Consider the following 16,673-nt stretch of genomic DNA (forward strand, 5'->3'; position numbering starts at 1 on the left):
TGTGCCAAGAAAGCACAGGCATAATTCAGTCTTCTGTAGTTCTGCAGCCAGAAAAAATGAAATGTAGGAGAGTGAAGAAAAGAAAGAAGTAGATGGATTGAATTAATAAACGGAGTTCTATTTAAAAGAAGAAAAAGAACTGCTCCTTTGGATTCAGGAATAGTATTCTAAAAAGAGACCGTCATTTCAGAACCTAAAATTTTACAGGGAACTTCTGGGTTTAGGCAGATTGTAGATGGTCATCAAAAGTGTCATCAGGGATCATCCATAAGCCTTGTTGAAAAGTAATGCCCCTCTCTTGCTGGAGACACAGACAATGAACATTCAATATTCAGAACAGCATCTACAATGCAACCTTTACTCAGGACAAGTGGGCTTTTTAAGATAGTGGGCTTTTATGCATATTTCTCCTACAGTGTTCTGGGTTTTTTGATGTATAACCAATAGCACCAGAATATGTTTGATCCATAGCCTGACATACTCAGAGATCTATCTTACTAATTCTTATACAGTAAAATTTTTATGTCAATGCAAGTTTTAATTTAAGTCCCAGTAGATAATATTTAGAGATTTCTACATAAGTTATACTTTGCTCAGTTATGCTTAGTGGTAAGTTTCTTTAACACCCATTCATCTCTTTAGCAAAAACACAGAAAAAACATTAGGGCAAGGAGAAGCATTTGCAAGATGTGTTTGCTTAAGGGGAAGAAAAAGGAAAAGGGAGAGGAAAATCAAAGGAAAAAGACAAAGAACAAGGAAAAGGAAAAAGAAAAGGAAAATAGAAAAGAACGTTGGGACAGAAATATATCATCAGCTCTTACTTTGTCTGCATCTATAAGCTAAAATCACCCTTTAAAAATTCAGCCTGAGCAGTTTCAGTGCACATGCGGGTATTCTTTGAGAGAGAAAATTTACTTCATTTACACAGCATGGATTGGCAACAGACCCATTTCACTACTGTTACAGCTTCTGAGAGGCTAGAGTAGCTCACTGTGCTAGAGAAATCAAAGGTGAAATACATCCCCCTACACACTATGCCCCAAAGCTTGCCTAGCACACAGCATGCAAAGAAAGGCGCAGAAAAGCTGCAAACACAGCAAGGTTAATAACTATGTTCTATATTTAGCCCTGTGGTCTTATGCTTTGCTATGTTACCCTAAGAAAATCATGGGAAGCCCTGTGACTGATTTACTTGTCCTTTTCCCTCACTTTTGGAAGCATGAAATTTCTTTGGTGTACAGCTACACAAGCAGACTCACATGAATGGAGCAAACTCTACAGGACTTGCCCCTTCTTTCTTTGATATGGCATTCACAATCTTCTTTCAGAGCAGTAATTCTGCAATAACGAGAAATGAGTAATTAAATCAAGATAAAAGGTGCATTTGGAAATTATTGGCTCTTGTCTCCATGCAGAGTCACATAAATCTACGTTCACACCTGGCCCTTAGCTAAAATCTGTGCCTGATGATCTTGACCAATCCCCCCACAAGAAGATATAATTCATTACTGAATTAAGGTGTTGAGAGGTTTTTACTGACAAGGAACTTGAGAACACACCTTCCTCTCTAATAAATGCCCCTCTCTATAAATTTCATTGATTTAGGAAAACAGAAGGTGTGAAATGTGTGTGTCAGTCATCCTGCCTTGCATGCAATAGAAAGTTATTTGTAGAAATCTACTGGAATCAAATAGTTCTTCAATATTTACTACCAAGATGAACTCCTGGCTTGCTCCAGATACAGTGTAAGTCCTAATCACCCTCACATAATCAATATAATATCAGGCCAAGGAAAGAGAGAAACCATTTTTCTTTAACCATGCAATGTTCTCTGTGACATCTCAAAATGTGATTGAATGAGAGGACAGAAATATGACAAATACTAGAGTCCTATCTGTTAGCAGCAATAGTCTTCTTAAGAGTGACCATTCAGAGGGATTCTGCTTATAGATCAAACCTGCCCATATCACAAAAAAGGACATAAACAAGCATCTACCCTTTAGGTTAATGACAGCAAATGCTTTTCATTTTTCCTTAAAACAAACAGATATTTTGCTCAAGGTACATGCTTGTTTTTTCATTACATGAAAGTTCTTTTGAATCAACATTCTCAAACAAAATTCTATTAGTTACTTACTGCTCATTTATGCAACAAGAGCAATTTAACAATTTAATCCTACATTAAACTGATCCTTCTTCTCCACACCAGAAAAAAAAAGGTGTATCTAGACTAATCTCCTGGAACCACCTTCTGCCTACACAGAGTTGTCCAGCTAGTTCTTTAAGACTCCAGACCACTACTTACCTTCTGCAGGGTGATGGGGTGATGGCTTAGTTCCTAAATCCTCACAGCCAGTCTCAAGCTTTGTGTACCATATATAACTAATTGTCTTTCTCACTCTCATCATCATCCTCACATGCACTACTGGAGTCCTAACCATGCTTATGGACCTTCAGCCCCCTAAACTCAGGAGTTATATTGATCTACCCAGTCCCTGAATGATGCCAGTAAGTATAATCCTTACTTGATTAGTCTCTGTTACTGGAACAGGTTTGCGTTTCAATCACATACAACTCTCATGAAGGGAGTTTTTAAAAATAGATTCATAATTTTTCATCTCATTTGCATTATTTTTCTTTAAAAATTGCTGTGTGTAATTTATGTTCCTCCTGCTTCTGCCAGTTTATTTTTTGTGGTATTAAAAATAGAGAATTTTTAAAAGAATGAGATTTACATATTTTCCTCCCCCTCTTCTTACCAAGTGTTTTTTTTTTTAAATTAGATTTCCCTATTATACAAAAAATCACGGGCAACTTAGACAAAAACCTATGGGATAAAAATGCAAGAGTTAAATTATTTTATTGGTTTAAAAACTATCAGGAATTAAAATCATCTTGTTCTACTCTTACCTATACTGCAAATTATTTCTCAGATTCCCCTTAAATATTTGACATAGATGTTCTTATTGAATTTAATATTAAACAACAGGATCATAGAAATTAGTCCACCTGCATGGAAACCTTAAAATTTAAATGAGATTTATGATCCAAAGCAGAAATAAATATTCATATGATCAATAATCTTAACTACTGAAAAATACATCCTTTAATATTCTGAATTGCTATGTACCTGTAAGTTTCCTTTGATGGAGAAAAAAATCCTAAAAGCAATTCAGACTATATTTGCAATCACATTTCAGTTAGAACCATCCACTTCTCAAAAGTTAGTCATGCTCATGAAGACTTAAAGACATCAAAAAAAGGATTAATTGCATAACAGGATTCTTGAAGACCCTTCATTTTATCCACAAATCAAAAAATTATGTTAGAGATCTTCTGGAGAAGTCTGACTTGGCAAAATCCACAGAGAGACATCAACATCTGGAGGCCTATCATCAACACAGCTACAGTCTTAATCCTCCAAGCCAACAAGTCACACTGAATTCTCTCCTACAATGTGCTAAGATATTTCATCAAGCAACCACAAACATCACTCATTAAATTTGCCTGTCAAACTGCTTAAAAATAATCAATCTCACTTATATTTCTCTACCAGTTGCATTTACAATAACAATGTGCTGCCCTAGACAGCTGCAACATTTCCCTTTCTTCTCCGCTGCTGGCCAGGGTCTTGCTTTACAGCTGCAGCTTCTCTCTTTTCTCCTTAAGAAAGCTGCTAGTTCTTCGATAGTTAATGAAAATCAATCAGACAATCAGACTGTCACCTCTTTCATGTACATAGGGAGCAGTTCTTCAACTAAAAAAATGGGGGAAACGATCTGCCAGTTCTTAAAACGTATTTCCTAGAAAAATCAAAATCTAATTATATTTTAAACTCCTTTCAAAGTATAAAAGTAGCTGCTTCAAAGCACCAATCCCTTAATAAAGAGTTTCTGTAAAAATACAGTGGCCAGTGGAAACTGTTCTTGCTCTTCCTGTCCAACTTAAAGCAGAAGCAGGCCTATGGTAAACTACTGAGGCTGATTATGGTATGTTCTGACATCATTTCTCATTCTGAGTAATCCCATAAGATGAACATAGGAAGTATTTATATATTTTCCTACTCCTCCTTTGAGCTTTTGGACTTTAGTTATTCCTCTTCCTAAGGTTTGTTTGCCCTCCAAGGAATAAGTGATTTAGGATCCCACAGTTCAATTCAAAATAGTAAATAACTAGAGAAAGGACTTAAAAATGCCGTAGTGAAATAAACGCAAACCCAGCATAGTAATGGATGAAGACTGCTTCATTCCATGTGTCTGTCTGACCCTCCTCTAGACACTGAACCTTTAAAGAATAAGCAGCCTTAAAAACAAAAGATAAAATTGGTTTATCCAAATAAAGTTTTCTGTATTTCCCCACACTATCGATTTCTCTTGAATTTTCTGTATTGTAGTGTTACCTACAGGGACTGAGCCTCTCTAGTTTTCACATCATTTTGTGCCTACTGGTATATTTTGAGAAATGGGAAAGAGGCAAGGGGATGTGTGATTAAAATCAAAATACTTTTCTTCACCTCAGAAACATTGCCATTTCTTCCTTTTGATGCCGTAGTTTAAAGGAAGGAAAAAGACAAGTGGGTACCTGCTGTTGCACTGCTTTTGTTATCACCACAGTCGCTGCCATAATTGCACTTTCAACGTCCATGTCTGCCTCCACCGCTGAGACTGTTACTAAAATAATTATAGCAGCATTGACTCTTCTACCCGTTTTCCCAGCCTTGTCTGTGACATGCATTTAAAGTGTTTTATTCTATCTGCATCCAGGCAAGACCAATCACTTTCTTGCAGGGGAATAAGAGGCCCAAAACAGTTCTTGATTACTTCATAGCAAGGCCGGCCTGAGTGAGGAGCAAGGCAAGGCATAGGCATTATCTAAGCACTTGTCTTCTTCAGTGCTGATGGACTGGGCATGGCATAGCTGAATCAACACATTCAATAGGCATTGGAGAAACTCCTCTGCCAAGCAAGGAAAAAGTAAGAGATTAATCTCAGCTTCAGCATTAAGCATGTGATGAATTCCTGGGTGGAACAAAATGCTATCCCTTTTCACTTAGGTTATGTAATTTCAAAGATCTGCCAGGGCCCCTATTGTGCAGAAATATGAATTTCAGTAGTTCGTGTAGGAAATTAAATCACTGGAAACACATTCAGCTTTCTTGGGCTCCTCAGTACATGTATCACTTTATCCGTGTGCCAGACTGCAGTAACCTTGGGGGTATATCCTAAGAAGAGCTTGAAGTTGCATTTAACTCTCCAATGAGATAACCCTAATCCTCTGTTAGGAACCTTCACCAAATAAACAGGTATAACTCACATTTAGAATGTTTAAATATAGGTTATATTTGTTCCTTCAAAGTTCACATGCCTTAGACTTTTACTATACCCAGCACACACAGATGTGGCTGGAAAGTACTTGGCTTAGTGGTGGACTTGGCAGCGTTAGGTTAATGGCTGGACTCAGTAATCTTAGAGGCCTTTCCTGACCTAAATGATGCTATGATTCTATGGTTCTATGAATGAATTCACATGTAAAAGAGTAAACTCTCAAACAGGTGAAAATTTTCTGCCTTGCCTTATTTGAGCTCATAGTAGAGGATCCATGAAAGAGAACAGCTTTGTTAATATTATCCCATAAACTGATAATAAAAAATTTGTGCCATTTTACTGTCCAGAGGTACCAGTTGGTGAAATGTGAAAATCAATTAAAGTGGTAGTTTGATGTGAAAAATAAATGAAAAAGCCTAGTAATTTGTTAGTGTTCTGATGTTTGCTTAGAACAAAAATAAAATACCTAGAGTAATTTGAAGTTTTAAAGACTAAAGCTTTTTCACTTGATGTTTGAAAAAATAACATAAATAACATGAAAACACTTCAATACCTGTGTGGGTCAGTTTGTACCTCAGCCCACATAACAAATTGTATAATTCTGAGATTGAGGCATTAATTCGACTCTTGTAGTGCAGAGACCACTGTTTTTTTGTTTGCCTGGTTGGCTGGGGTTTTTTGCCAAATCAGGTTAAGTGGAGGAAAGAAAAGGCTCTTTGGGTTTTTGCCCAGAAAATGGAAATTCAGAGCATTCCATGCAGTAGATAATATCTCAATGGCACACAGACATTCTACCCACTGCAAGAGCTGTGCGTCTGTAAAGGTCATCATACACAGTCATCATGTGCTAAGAAGAAATAATCTTTGTAAGCAGTATTACTTGGGAGACTTTATTCTATTTTTCATAAGAATAGCTAGTAGTAAAGATATGTAACCAGTTTGGAAAACACAGAGCTATGTTTTCTCCCCTTTGTCTCTTTCTCTTCTACTCTTCAGGTACCAGCTCTTTCACTGACTTGCTCCAGTAGGGACTACAGAGTTGCTTAGATTGAGGGATTCACAAGTCATGGTCTATTTGGGATTATGCTATGAGTTCCTAGCAAAATATTTGAAATATATGAACATTTATAGCAAAGAACATAAAGTACAGTGGGAAATTACAACTTTTCCCAAAATTCTCTGTGTATTTTACTTCCTTTTCTTTTTGTCTCCAGACATCCCAAGTGCCTATTAAAAATTTGATATACTTCGCTGCTCTTAGTGCTACCCAGAATCTCATTACTCATCGATTTCTAGGACATGAACACTCTCTTGATCAATGTCAAATAATAAAAGTTGCCATAGTTCTGTCTCAGCTGGCATGAAAATAACTAATGATTTCATTAACAAAATAGATTAAAAGCAGTGATAATCAGTGACAGCTCATTCTGTAGTGGCATCTGTATTGATGCATCTCTGCTGCCTGAAACACTAGACAATTTTCTTTTATTAAATGCAGTTAAAAGAGATTGGCATTATCCTGTTTTCTTTAGGCACCTTCCAGGGAGCTCCTTCTAACACTTAGCATGTCAAGCCCAATACTGTTCTCCTAATCAAATGTTATTAACACTAAGTATTTCAGTGCTAAATTACCGCAAGGCGTCTGTCTGAAGGGCTGTTTATTTTAGGTTCAGTTTCATTTTCCACTGATAATAATAATACAAAACCTAGCTGGAACTTTTCCTTTATCTTGAAGCTGATTACATCATTTGCACCTTCTAAGTATGAAATCAGACATTTTCACTTCGGAGTGAAGCACGATTGTGTGTCAGATGCAGAGCTTTGGTGTAGGGCCACACATGCCCTCAGATGAGGGCAAAAATTAAAATCTTCTGTGGAAATTAGTTCAAGTGGTGCCTAGACATATGGAATGTCTAAGGTTAAGGGCAGCAAATGCATAGGGTGAGATCCCAGCTTCCAATGAGATAATAACATAAATCAATATTCATAAATTCTGGTTTTAATATATTGTATCATCGAATCTGACTTGCTGCAGCCATCATGAGCATTAATCAGTGGATTGCCTGGGCACAAGCTAGGAGCTCTGCCTTACAACACTGCAACATTAAACAGATTTCTCTTGGCTTCTCTTCACAAATAAACGAAAATTTAGCATGAAACATAGCTTGAAAAAAAAATCAACTTAATAATGATGAGGACTGTTCTTTCATGTTGACTTCCAGGATAAAGAAAAGAATAAGTCATCTTGCAGTCAAATTTATATTAATTTTGCCATTTTAAAGACTTTGACATCCACAAGACTCCTTAGAAAGACAAATTCATAGAAATCATACACTATTTAATACAATAATATAACCCAATCCCTATCAATTTTACTAGTTCAGTGTTATCTATTTAGGTATGAAGGTTGACATACATTATTATAGTCATATCCACTGGACCCATAACATCTTAAATTGTCATACGTTCCCTGGAAGAACATTATTTGGAAAGAAAAGTCCAGTACTTCGTATCCAGTACTTTAATATTCAGTATATCAGAAGTTATCCAATGTATCTAGCAGATAAATAATGGCTAGTTACAGAAAACTTTCGTAGATATGCTCATGCAAATTGTTAGCAAAGATCAGCTAAATGCAATTTTTAAAAAGTCTTTTAACATTTACTTTTTAACTTACAGAGAGTAACTTGAGACACGTCCATTTAGTTTCCATATGTGTCTGCTGCCAAATACAGTAACAGTGCTATCCAGTAGGGGAAAGGACAGCAGAGAGGCTACGGGTAGCCTAAGACAACCAAGAACATTTTCAGGTTTCTGATCAGAGCTGAGACTCAGGAGCAGCCCCAGATCTGCATCAGAATCCTGTAGACCTGTAAACATGATTTTTGATATTAGCAGGAGAAAGCACCTGGCTTTTGCACTGACCTGGCTAAGCTGGGATCCAGCACACTGAGATGGTTTGGGCTTGGTTTAAGAGCTGTACTGGGATCAGTGGCTGCTGCCTGACCTGTTTTAGCTTGAGTGATGGGACACTCTATGTGCCAAAGATGTGAGAGCCCCAGGGAATCTATGTGCACGAACAAAAATCACTTTGGGTAACAGGGCTGGGAGAGGCTGCAGGCAAATTTCAAACTTCAAATGTGAAGCTACAAGAAAGAATCAAACTGTGTTAAGAAAATGTATAAAAATAACCCCAGGCAGACCTTATAGCCAGGAGGACAAAGCTCCATAACTATGACCTTCATACACCCAGAGAAGGCATTGGAAAGAGTTGTTGTTTTACTAAAAGAAAATCTAGATACAATTCCAATGCAGTTGATCTTTCTCAAAACACATGAGACAAGATAAGGGTGAGCCATTTAGAGCAACAAGATTGCAGGATGCGGCACTGCAGGATGTGCACACCGAGATAAGCCTAAAAACAGCCAGGCTGACTGAAAGAAGGAATTCACTCCATGTAAATCTTTACCTGCCCTAATTAGATAACTCTTTCGGAAAACAGCTCCCTGCTTATTAACTGGAAAGAGGTATGCAGGTTAATCCAGCTTTCTCTACTATGTGACAGCATGAACAGCTTGTCCATGGTCACATAGAAAGGATGAACTGAACCCACCCTTTTCAAGTCCTATATAACCATACACTATTTAATAAACTTACCAGCCATAACACCACAATTGATCTTTCACTGGCATTTTAACTGCTGCTCAGAGGTTCTAGTTATCACCCTATGAAAATTTCCCACTTTTTTTCCTTCTTTTAGTTGAATACCAATCCGACAATAAAACTCAGATATGTAGAGCTGTTAAACCCTTATCTCTGAAAAGAATATCAAAGAAGCAGAAAACTGTAGTAATATAATCTTTAATTCTGAAACTCTGCTATAAACTCTTTTCAGTTTCATCTTATTAGTGAAAAAAAAAAAATTCCCAATCAAGATGGCATACAGGGGTTAGTTTTCTTAACATCTCTGCATACACAGGTCCAGCAGATTTGACACCACTTGTCACAGTGACAAGTGGTGTTCTCAGGGGTCCATATTGGCATCAGTGTTATTTAGTATCTCCATTAATGACATAGACAAAGGGATTGAGTGCGCCCTCAGCAAATTTGCAGATGACACCGAGCAGAGTGGTTCTCTTGATGCACCCGAAGGATGGGATGCCATCCAGAGGAACCTGGACAAGCTTGAGAAGAGGGCACCTGGGAATCTCATGAAGTTTAATAACACCAAGTACAAGATCCTTTACCTGGGTAGGGGCAACCTCCAGTATCAATACAGGATAGGGGATGAACAGATCAAAAGCAGCCCTGCTGAGAAGGACAAGGGGTTGCTGGTTGATGAGAAGCTGGACATGAGCCAGCAATGTGTGCTTGCAGTCCAGAAAGTCAATCATATCCTGGGCTGTATCAAAAGAAAAATGGTCAGCTGGCTGAGGGAGGTGATTCTGCCCCTCTACTTGGCCCCACCCAGAGTGCCACATCCAACTCTGGGGTCCTCAGCACAGGAAGGATATCAACCTGTTAGAGCGAGCCCAGAGGAGGGCTACCAAGACAATTATAGGGATGGAGCACCTTTTCTCCTATGAGAAAAGGCTGAGAGAATTAGGATTGCTCAGCCTGGAAAAGAGAAGGCCTCAGGGTGACCTAATTGCGACCTTCCAGCACCTGAGAGAAGCCTAGTAGAAAGATGGAGAGGGACCTTTAGCATGGGCGGGTAGTGACTGGGCAAGAGGGAACGGCTTCAAATTGAAAGAGAGTAGTTTTTGATTAGGTATTAAGAAGAAATTGTTTACTTTGAGAGTGCTGAGGCACCAAAACAGGTTGTCCAGGGAGATAGTGGATACCCCATGTCCAGAAGTGTTCAAGACAGGCTGAATGGGGCTCTGACCAACCTGGTCTTATGGAAGGTGACTCTGCCCATGGCAACAAGGTTGGAATGAGATGAGCTTTAAGCTGCCTACCAACCCAAGCCATTCAATGATGCTATGACAAGCTGGACCTACGTGATTTAACAGGTACTATTGTCTCCTCATGATATTCAGTACCTACATCCTGATTGAAGCTCTTTGGTGTGAGAAGAAGGCTTCTGACTAGCAGTTTAGATGTTAACATATCTCTAAGAAAAGGTGACTTCACTTCATCTTGTAAAGTCCGCACAGGCAATGGACTCCACTTACTTATATATTTGTTTTAGATTCTTCAAAGCCATGCACGTTCACTATGTTGCTATGTTACCAGTGTAATATATATGGTTAGAAAGGTAACGTGTAAAACCCAAGACATGCTGTAAGGTCTTCCAAACAATTGGGGCTGAAATTCATTATGATCAAAACACCCTTTACTCACATTTCTGGCAACAGCAATGTCAATGGTAATGGCAATTTCTCAAATAACAAAACTTTTTAGGAAATTTGACCAAGTAGCGTGAGCTTTTGAAGTGTTTTGCAAAGCTCAGAAACTAATTTCCCCATCTTCTCAGGAGTAGAAGTACTTGAACTCACTATGGCACTGGCAAGTTCCTAGCTCCTGGATCTGCCCCCAGTAAGGTCAAAATTTCCCCACCCAGCAGAGCTGTAGTGAATTGTACACGCTGAGAACACGTGGCACACCAGTTGAAGTCAGAAGAGAGCTGAGAAAAGACTCCAAAGTTTGATTGTCAGCATTAATTTATAAAAGTAGGGCACACAGTGAAAATGTGTCTGTCTTTTTTCTTCTCTGGCTACTATGGCCATAGTTACAAGAAATCATAGCAACCACAAACCTAATACAGGGGAAGAAGCTGAGCACTTTCTAGAATGTCTTAGAGACAAAATGCTTTTATGTCTGAAACAAATATTCAACAAAAAATGTAAATAATTGAGAATATCAACACTGAATTAAAATGTATATGAAAAGCCCCCTCAGATGGGTGCACATCATGACAAGGGAATTCTGGTTGTGGTCAGGGCTTTGTAGTCATATACAGTCTTTTTCTTGTAAAATAAATTTGGATGTAGCTACACAGATACTTTTCACATCTACCCAGACAACAAGTTTCACATATTGTCTCTACCACACATGTAAGCCCACTTAGTATCAAGAATTAAAATAGAGAAAGTGAAGAGAATTAAATGAGAACATTGTGTCAAAAGGGGACTGCAGTAAAAGTAAGTAATTTCCTTTGGAATTCACACCTACTTGAATGTGTAACTTTACACAGATGGAAATTTGCTCAAGTTTAATAAAAAACAGCTCCATAGCAGTGATCTCATGAGGAACAAAAGAAAGCCACCGTGATTTACATGTACAGAAATTAAATCACGAAAATACTGAGCAATAAAAATGTATATAAACAGTACGATAATATAGTTATTTTACCATTCCTTAGTCTTTTGCATGCTATTTGCAGTCTTCTAATCTTTCTCATTTAGACAGCCTCACATGGGTAGGACATGCACCAATTAAGAACAGTTGCACTGAAGAGCAGAGGACTTGCACTTAAGTTGTCCTGTCTTTGTCCTTGGTTCATGAAGTGACATCTCTGTATTTTTAAATTCATATCTATTCTGATCATCATTTAAGAATGCATTTAGCTTAAAGTATATCCTTGATTAATACTGAATTTGCAAAATTTAATTTGCATGGTCCTAAACAGGGATGCTTTCCCGGCTCTAATCCCAAGTCTCTAAAATAACAAACAGCCCACAGAGGTCTGTCCTTGCCTAAGTCACACACTGTTCGTAGAACACACCACAGAGTTCAAGTGCCCAGTATTGTAGACATACAAGTTCATATTCTGTTGGGAGAAATTTATTTCCAGGTATAAAAACATATCATGTATAGGAGCAACCAGATCTTGTACAATTTTGGTTTGCATTCCTGGAAATATACAGCTCAAAATAATAGCAAAATTCTGAGCCTTGTACAAATAGAAATATGGAAGTGACACAACGCTGTGAGCATGTGGATCTGTACATGCATTTTTATCCCCTGTGGAATAATGACTATCTTTGCCCTGGTTGAGAAAGAAAGGTCAACTGTCAACTTTGTACAACTACAAAATGACTACCAGAGTCTCCAGGAAGATTCAGCAAAATACAGGACAATCAGGGCTGAGAGAATAAGGTAAAAACACCTTCCATCTCAAGGCAAATACACAAGCAGAGGCTTGTAGAGTCCCATTAATTTGGCAGGCTCTCATTAAAGGAATTTTTTAGGCAATGACTAGGGAATCACTGGCAGATCTTTCAGAACTGCAGAATGATGGAGGGGGAGAATTTGATGACAGTATGGAAAAATTTAATCTATAAATGTTCTAAACCAGATATTCTTCATTTGCAGAAGGGGCACACTTCTCACTCCCTCAATGAAAGCTGATTTATTACAACAGGTCTCTTTGGTCATATTTTCGAAAAGAGGAAAGGTATTTGACTGATCACAAGTGTCTTCAAGAAGGTACTTTTATTTGTCACTGCAGATTTGGGTTATTTAAAATTTCATTATATACTGACAATTAAGGATACACTACCATAAGAGAATTGTGGCAGAAATGGCTGTTTGGAAAAACAGCAAATTCCAGGGAGAACTATAAATCCCCAAGATATCTCTGAATGATCAACTATATATTCAATTCTTAATTACACTGAAAGATGTGTGAAAATTTATCTCACTTATATCTATTGTAGGATTGCCTACAATAAAATTTTCCCAGGTTCCAAAATATTCCTTTTGACAAAGGTATGAAATAAATCACTATCTGCTCTAGGAACACAGTTTGAGAGAGCTGCACCTTCTGTTCACAGATGCTCTCTTATTTTGGAGACCAATTTTTACATACCTGAGAAACATGCAGATGTCTAAAGGCTGGTAAAAATAGCAGATCAACAGAAGAAGGCTCTGTCTGAGAGAAATTACTCCAAAATTTTGAAGACCTGAGACACTGTGTCTGGCAGAAGCTTAGGTGAGTAGCGCTTCACTCATTAGCTTTATATTCATTAGGTAGTTTAAATGCCACAGGTGGGCTCAGTGCTTTCCAATGCCTACATGAAAGATCAGTAATTCTCCACAGAAAGAAGCAACCACTAGACTGTGTAATTTTACCCTCTAGATCAATTTTTGGATGCTATATATAAATAGAAGGAAAGGAAGCTCTTTACAATAGTGAAGTAAAGTGATTATTATAATCAAGATATCCAGCTGATGTGACATTCACAAGAAAAATATCTTAGAGAGTTTGTTTATAATTTAAATAAATTCAGTGTTGCTTTAAATTAACCAGGTGGCAATCTTTAAGCAGTGCTGCAGACATGGCTTCATAGAACTCACAACAAAAACGAGAATGTGTTTCTTGCCTTTGGATCCAATTTCAGTACAGAAGGCAGAGAATTATTTCAGAATGAATTTTCAATGCCTGCACACGTTCTTTAGCTAAAATAGGAGATTACCAAGAGGACAGAGTTTTAAAAGCTTTATGCAAGTTGACAGTCACTGACGAATTTCTGAAGCCAATTGCTACAATTTCCGTGTAGTTCCATTGATGTGCTATTCCATGGCCTTCTGACTCTTACAAACTTTCTCTGCTAAGAAGACACAGGAGTTTAACCACAGGTAGTGACCCTGAAAATGCTTTATCTTATGATGAAAGAAATCATTAGTTTTTGATCACTGAGTGAACACATATACAACTGTAATTAAGTTAAAAATTCAATGTTATGGGATGAACTAGGTGGAAATGAACTTGTGTCCTAAACTTTCCACAGTTTAATTCATTTAAAAGTAAGTGAATGAAAAGATGTAGAAATGTGGGGTCCATTTTTGCATTAACATATATGCACCAAGTTGTAAACTTCCCTTGCCTTACAGCAGTTCCAGGAACATCTCCTGATAGATGTGCTTCCATTTCTTCCAAGGTAGTATATGTCTAGTCTCTACACCAAAGCTTACAATTTGAAATTATTTTTATTTCAATTTATCTAGAAACTATCCTGTGAGTTTTTTTCCAAAATCGTCACAGTTGCCATGATGGTATTCACAATATAAGCACATTAGCAGGAGCAATCAATTACTAGTAAAGTAGTTCAGCTCCAAAGTCACACTGATACTATTACCTTTGTACTAGTACATTAAACGGCATCAACATTGGGCGACAATTATCCACATTATTTAATTACTAACATACTGTTTGACGTAATTTTGGTCAGTGACAATGCTCACAGACAATACTTGGACATGGTTCAAGGGAAAGCAGATCTATGCTTCTTCCCAACAGGCAATTTGGACTTGTTTATCCTGCTTTGAAGCAGAGAAGAAAAAAAGTGTTAATTACCTGCAGGGCTAAGGAACAGTCTCTCAGCAAAATTAGTTACAAAAAAATACGCATGGCTAGAGTTAAAAAGCCAGTCTTCCCTACAGCACAAGTCCTAGGGGACTGTGATTATCTCTCAAAAGACAATCAAGACAGCAAAAGAAGTGCACAACTCGCAACATTCTGCAGCAGGCTCCAATTTGTTGAAAAAATGAAACAGAAATCCAAATCCCTATCACTTAACGAATAGAAAACCAACATGGAGTGGTCTTTGCATCCTGGAACAGCAGCTCTTGGAGGACAAAGGACCAACAAGTACAAATGGATACTTGGCCTTGGGCAGGAACCTTGATTCCCCTCAAACTTCTTAAGGAAATAAGCAAGTCCCTACAGATTGTTCAAGTAAAGGTTTTCCTTAAGGCCTTTGTACTACACCAAAGAGAATCCCAAAAGGCCATTTGGAAAAGAAATGCGAATCTGAAACAGGATTCCAGTTATTAGGGCATTCAGCTGGGAGAAAGCAATCAAAAAATTGAGACTCTGCTGCCTGGACAGCTGGTCAGTTATGTTCAAGCTCTTGACTGATGCAAAACCCTGAAGCAGACCCTGTCACAGGCACAGGTTTCTGTCACCCACCACCCAAGTGACACTCAGGAAGTCCCTCAACTTCCCAGTCTGGATTACTAATAAGGGTACAGTTGCATACAGGTTCCTTTCTTCTTTCTAGTTCTTTGATCCCAAACATTCAAAATACCATTTCAGGAAAGTGAGACAGTAGACATCAGTTCTGTCAAGCAAATGAAGAATTAGGCACAAGGCTTGTGTCTCCAAGAGCACCACCACAGCAGCCTGCCTTGGTGCCGGTTTCAAAGAACACAGAGTCAATTCTCACAGAGTGCTCCAGGTTGCACAAGCAGCCTTTCTTTCTCTACCCTTACAGCCTAAGTTCCCATGAGAGGCACAGCTGAGCACAGTGGCACAGCAGTTTGTCTGCCTCATGGGGCTACCCACCAGCAGGAGACCGCTCCCAGGTGGCACCATGAACAAAATCCAGACTCGTTTCAAAGCCATCCCTTTCTTTCCTTCCTTCATGCTTCTGCTCTGCAGGGAATTGCAGGCTGTTCACCTGATAAATCCATTGCATGGTTTTTGTTTTTCTTTGGGAACAGTGTAGGTCTCTTGCCTTGCATCCCTCCCAGTACATCTCTGTTTTTCACCCCCATTTGGGCAGTCTCCCAAAGCTTATTGCCATGAGACAGGACAGCAGCTGCCCTGGAGGACAATATGGGGGATTGGGTTCCCTGGGGTGGGTGAAATGGGGGCAAAGCCCCTTGGTGCAGTGAGGACCCAAGTTGTGCCTTCAAAATCCTAAAACTGTGCTGCTTGGGTGTCCCTCCTCCATTTAATGGGCTTACATTGGAACAACATCAGCAATAAGTAGTACCTGACCCTACTGGCAGCGCTAACCTGGAAGGGAAGAGGTGAAACAGCTCCACATTTTCATCACTTGGATGGTCTGTTAAGGTAGTGACAAAAGGTCCCTGGAGGAGGAGGAAAAACCACTTCAGTGCAAAACCACATTTTCAAGGTCAGTCATGAAGTTTAGGAATATTATTTTATGAAAACAAATGAAAAAGAAAGTTGCAGCAATATGCACAATTCACTCTGTGCAAACAAGTACAAAACTCTTTATTGAAATCTTTAACAAAGGGATTAATAAACTCTACAAAATGCTGGGTACTTTTGAGTTGACTGCACCATTTGAAAGTTTCTGGGTGAAATAGCATCCTGGAAGATGTGCCTGAAAAATTCCCCTAAGCAAGGAGAAAAAAAATACTCTCTGATTAGTTATTTATTGCTTATTTTGGACTGCTGCAACCACACTGTTCCCTTAAAGATTACCCAAGCAGCAGCCAAGCACAGAACAAACCTATGTCCTAGTCCCTGTAGTTAAAAGGGGTACCTGGGCCCAACCTTATTTTGGATTCTCAGTGTAGGAAAAAATTGCAATAAGCCACTTCCACTGTGCTATAGATAAGCTTAGAATAGTTTGCCTGCAGATAACC

Source organism: Empidonax traillii, unplaced genomic scaffold (genome assembly GCF_003031625.1).
Source record: "Empidonax traillii isolate 1590-97213 ecotype Southwest subspecies unplaced genomic scaffold, ASM303162v1 scaffold960:size377693, whole genome shotgun sequence".
Lineage (NCBI taxonomy): Eukaryota > Metazoa > Chordata > Aves > Passeriformes > Tyrannidae > Empidonax > Empidonax traillii.